The following is a 5,055-nucleotide window of genomic DNA, read 5'->3' on the forward strand; positions in this document are numbered from 1 at the left end:
CTTTTAATGAATAGGTACAAGAGTCTTTTGCATATTCCAATCAAAAGACTTCTAAATATATTGATTTACAGATGTATTTTTGTTTTATGCATTAGTTTTTTTGCAGCATGCATTTTCTTTGTACATTGTACATTCTTGGTACAATTTTAAAAAGGCAATAATGGCCAATATATTCTTAAAAGTGCTTTATTTAACCTATTACATTACTTAGGGTTTCTGAAGGGTTTTGTTTTAGAACTTAAAGGAATGATCTCAAATTCCACAGTCATACATTTATGAACTTACATACTTCCTCCTGTCCTATTGATCCTTTATAGCAAGGACAATGTTGTGAATTCTTTTCTTCCACTGCTAGTAATTTGGGACAATGGTTTACATGTACACAACTCACAATAGATATTTATTGGTTGGTTCATTTTATGTTACATATGGGACACAATCTGTAATATTCAGTTTTGATACTGTGAGACACTGCTAAACTTCTTAAAAAGACCACTTTCTCTTCTATCTCCATTTTTTCCCTTTCTCATTCATTCTACATCCACTAAAAGGTAGCTTCTGTCCTCCTCAACTCACTGAAATAGCTTTTTCGGGGTCACCAGTGGATGTTTAGTTGCAAAGCCTACTGTTTACCTTCAGTTGATGTTTCCTGGCTGTCTCTATGTGTCTCTGAACTCTCCCCTCCTTTGACTTCCACGCCATCTCCTACATCCCTACACCTTCTCAGTGCAGCTTGTGGACATAAAGATAGCGGTGAGTTCATCACAGTGCAAGCTCTAGTCTCCTTTTCCCTCCTTTAAGGTGTGTCATCCACTTTAAGCCTTCAGTATACCTGCTAGTGTATTGTAAGTTGAGCTGTCCTGGTGGACAGTTTTCCTGAGGTGCAGACCATAGTTCCAGATGTTTGCTGCATATCCCAAAGGCGCTGCAAACTCAACACATGAAAACTGAATTCTTTACCCCATCTCTACAGTTCCCATTCCAGCATAACTCTTCCTCCTCATCCCATTTATACTTTGACTTAGTGAGTTCCACCCCACCCTACCTGTCCCAGACAGAAAGCGTAGAAGCACCTGCAGAGGTGGCCTCTGACAAGTTCTTTAGTCATGACAGAACACTTCCTTTTATTTTCATTTTTTCTATGGAAGTGAGGTTTGAAGCCATTGAGCACTGAGCTATACTCCAGCCCTTTTTATTTATTTTTTATTTTGACACAGGGTCTCACCAAGTTGCCCCATCTGGCCTCTAATGAGTGATCCTCCTGCCTCAACCACTTGAGTTTTAGGCCAAAGAAGACCTGTGGTGAAACCAACAAGAGAACCCACAAGAAATTTTACATGGAAGGTTTTGTTGCCTTGGGTGACCATACACCTGGGTCATGAATCTAGAGTCAATTCCTGGCCAAGGGAGTTTGGGGCTAAACGTCCAGGGCTTTGGGTTTAAGAGATGTGGGTAAAGGTGATTGGGCAGAAAGGGGCAAAGCGGGGTTACCTGATAGGTTGGGCTAAGTTCTGTTTTTCTAAGTTAAGTCTTCTCTGAAATGGTATGACCCGGTCAAGGTTGGGTTAAATTCTACTTTCCTAAGTTCAGCATTTACCGCTCAGAAATGATGTGGCTGTCTGCCTGTAAGGGGGTGCTGCATTCTCTCCTCACGCTGAGCAGCTGTGGGTATAGACCGTGCCACGGTGCCCAGCTGAGAACAAGAGCTTAATCTTCTCTGCCTGTAGGCTTCACCTGTCAGCACCCATCTCAAGCAGAGCCTCCTTCCTGAAGCCTGTGTCATAACTCATGGAGCACATTTAGATGCTCAAACCATGCTGTGTTATGGCTATCTATACACATTTACTTCTTCCGCTGGACTACAAGCTCCTTGAGAACAAGAGCTATCGATTGTTCATCACTTTATAAATCGACAGGTAGCACTAGTTGATACTAGAAGGTCAATAAATGCTAGTTTTGGGAAAGAGAAGATTGGTTATTGGAATGGAATATTGGAACAAAGAGAAGATTGCTGACAACCCACTTCTTCTCCTGGTTAGCATTTTATCCAGATAGTCCTTTGTCTGAGTTTATTTATTTATTTATTTTTCTCTATGTTTTCTTTTATAGCCTTTATTTTAAATTGATATTTTAGAACAGTAAATTACCTTTCGCAGCAGTGCCTCTTGGTCTGAAAATACAGTACCTCATTTCTGAATGCAAAGATTTAAAATAAATCGAAATGAACATTAAGGCGTACAAACATCTACTTTTAAGTCTGCTCTTATGTTGGTAAGGATCAATTTTTACTTATATTCAAATACATGGAATGTTGGCACAAACTGAAGTTGCTGTAGAAAGATTACAGATGTCCCATGGGTTATCCAAACTTCCATTTCTCTAAAAACATAACCTTACATGATCTTAATTTTACAAATTTAAGTATTGAGAAATGTCTAAATAATAAGTAACAATTAAAATAAAGTTTTATTTGTAAATTATGTACAGAATACGCTTTACGTTATGACAAGGGGATGGGGAAGAAGAGCCACCACCTTCCAACCAGAGCTCTTCACGTTCCTGCTGGAGATGACCATCTTTCTCTGAATCAAGTGTACAACTCAGTTTGGATTTCCTAAGTTGGAAAGGAGAATTTGTAGCTAAATCAAAAATGTTCGTGCACTGTTACTAGTTGGCCTTTTCCCACCAAAGTTTGAACACTGCTAACTCAGTCTTTTAAGAAATTTCCTGGTAGAATTTTATAATGAAAAACAAAAGTATAACTATCAAGAACAATGAGTTTAAGTATTTTAACCTAAAGAAACTAGGAAATGGCTACATAAACTATAAATAATCTGAAATGTTGGGAGTTTATTCCTTTTATTTTGATTAATCTAACAGTAAAAAGCCATATAACTATCAAAAATGCCCTTAATCTAAAGGTCATGTGGAAAATGCATCTTTGATAACTATCAAAATGAGACCTACTTACTGTAAAATTATCAAATGCATAAAACTTATTAATGGCTTTAGACTGTACCAATAATAGTACCAATATTCTATAAAATGAAGGACTGAATAGAACTTCTTGGCTGTCAAATACTTTCAGTAAATGGACTTAAAGAATGCTACAAATGCCACATGTACATTATGATGATCTGCCAACATAGAAAATCCAACCTCTTGCACTTATTCAGTCCCCAAATTAGTCAGATTATGATTTTTCGTGTGAAGATTTAGGTGTTTTTCCATCATCTTCATCCTCTTCCTCTTCACAATCCCCATCTGTTTGCTGTTCCAGTTCCTCTTTTGTGATCATTTCAAAATCATTCCCATTTCCACTACTGTGCTGGGATCTGTCATCTTCCCTCCTGTCACTGTCTGTGTCTGAATGCCGTTCTCCACCTGAGCCTTCCGTTCCATGATTTCCTGCACCTACTTTTCCTTCCTCGTCTTCCTTTTTCTCACTGTCTGACTTTTCCTCACTGTCAGACTTCTGCTGCTTTTTGGTTTCAGATTTTTCATCTTTCTTTAAGTCTGCTTTTGGTCCTTTGTATTCATGTGTGTACAGAGGCCTGAAGGAGTCAATGAAGCCCACGTCAGCAGTCAGATTAGGCAAGAACCAAAAGTGGTGCCTTCCTCCAGTTATAAGCCAAATGATGAGAAACAGAATGCAACGAGCAACAGCAAGGAGAAGAATGCTGGCCACAAAGCACCCGGCGCCCACACTGAGGTAATAAACACCTACTCTCATTTCTGTCGGCCAAAGTGGGAAGAGGGTGGCTGCTATTACTGCAATCACAAGAATTAATCCCATGACAAATGTTTTAATGTGAACTGGGTCATAGATCCACACATAAACCTCATTGCCATCCAGAAAAACTTGGTCATCATGTGGTTCAAGTTTGAATTTTTTCTTAGTTTCCTTCTTTTTGGGAGTTCCCGGAGTTTCTTCCTTTTTGGAGTCTTCCTTTTCACCATCTTTTTTTTTCTCTTTTTCCTTTTTTGTCTTTTCTTCCTTTGTATTTTCTTTCTTGCTTTTTTTATCCTCTTCTTTTCCACTTTCAGTTTTTCCTTTATCCTTTTCTTTCTTTATATCTTTATCATACTTCATTTTCATTACTTTAAGTGCTCGGTGAAAAAACTGTTTCTTTAAAAGCCTGTTGCAGTAGTCAACCACAGACTCCCTGGTTGTAAATAAAGCTTCCTCTCTTTTCTTGGCTTTTGCCCACTTTGAATCCAAAAGGCAATCCACTGCTTTTGAAGCAATAAAATAATCAACCCGGTGACCCATCATATTCGTGGATTTTGTTGGACAGTTGAATCGAAGATACTTGGCTACAGCTTTCTCTTCTTTAGATGGTTCACCAACTTCCTGGATCTGCTTCTTGTGCCGCCTCTTTGTCTGAGTTTAAAATACAAGTCTTGGGAATTTTGGCAAGATGGCAGGGATAATGAAATCGTTTTTCAGTACTTGAATTCCCCATAAGCATCAGGATAGCAAAACCAAAGCCTATTGACAATATGAAATCAAACCAAGTGAAAAAGTATTGCCACCAACCCAAGATATACACAATGAGAGCAAACTACCAGCCACTGTAAGTCCTGCATGGCATCAGCACCTACATGGGACGAGGGATTGGTGCATCTAACAGATCTGAGTAAGTAGACTCTCACAGTCACCAATGGTTACTCACTGAAAAGCACAGTTGGCTTAATAGGAAACAGCAGGGTGACCTGGGAGGGATTTGTGCACATTCCACATTATAGACAAGTGACAGGGGAGTACAGTAACAAGGTCTGAGAGGACGGGGTAGTCTGAACTTTCTGAATTCTTCAACCAGCTGACACTTTCTTTCAGGACAAAAGCTGCATGCGGAGGAAGGAGTACTGGGAGCGGACCAAACTGAGTGGGGTAGAGATGAGAGAGAAGATCCCCATACAGTGAGGGAAGAACAAAGCCAAGGTTCAGAAAAAAAGAAGCTAAAATTTTGAACCAACAGAGGAGAGAATTATAGAGTAAAGATCAGATAATAAATACTTTAGGACTTGGGCCTAGGTGGTCTCTGTTGTAAC

General features: G+C 39.1%; 1 pseudogene; it reads right to left on the bottom strand.

The window, feature by feature from the left end:
- Positions 1-2,096: 2,096 nt before the first annotated feature.
- On the bottom strand, positions 2,097-4,387 carry LOC102021462 (annotated as a pseudogene).
- Between the last annotated feature and the right edge of the window lie 668 nt (positions 4,388-5,055).

Source organism: Chinchilla lanigera, unplaced genomic scaffold (assembly GCF_000276665.1).
Source record: "Chinchilla lanigera isolate Chin_1 unplaced genomic scaffold, ChiLan1.0 scaffold00024, whole genome shotgun sequence".
Lineage (NCBI taxonomy): Eukaryota > Metazoa > Chordata > Mammalia > Rodentia > Chinchillidae > Chinchilla > Chinchilla lanigera.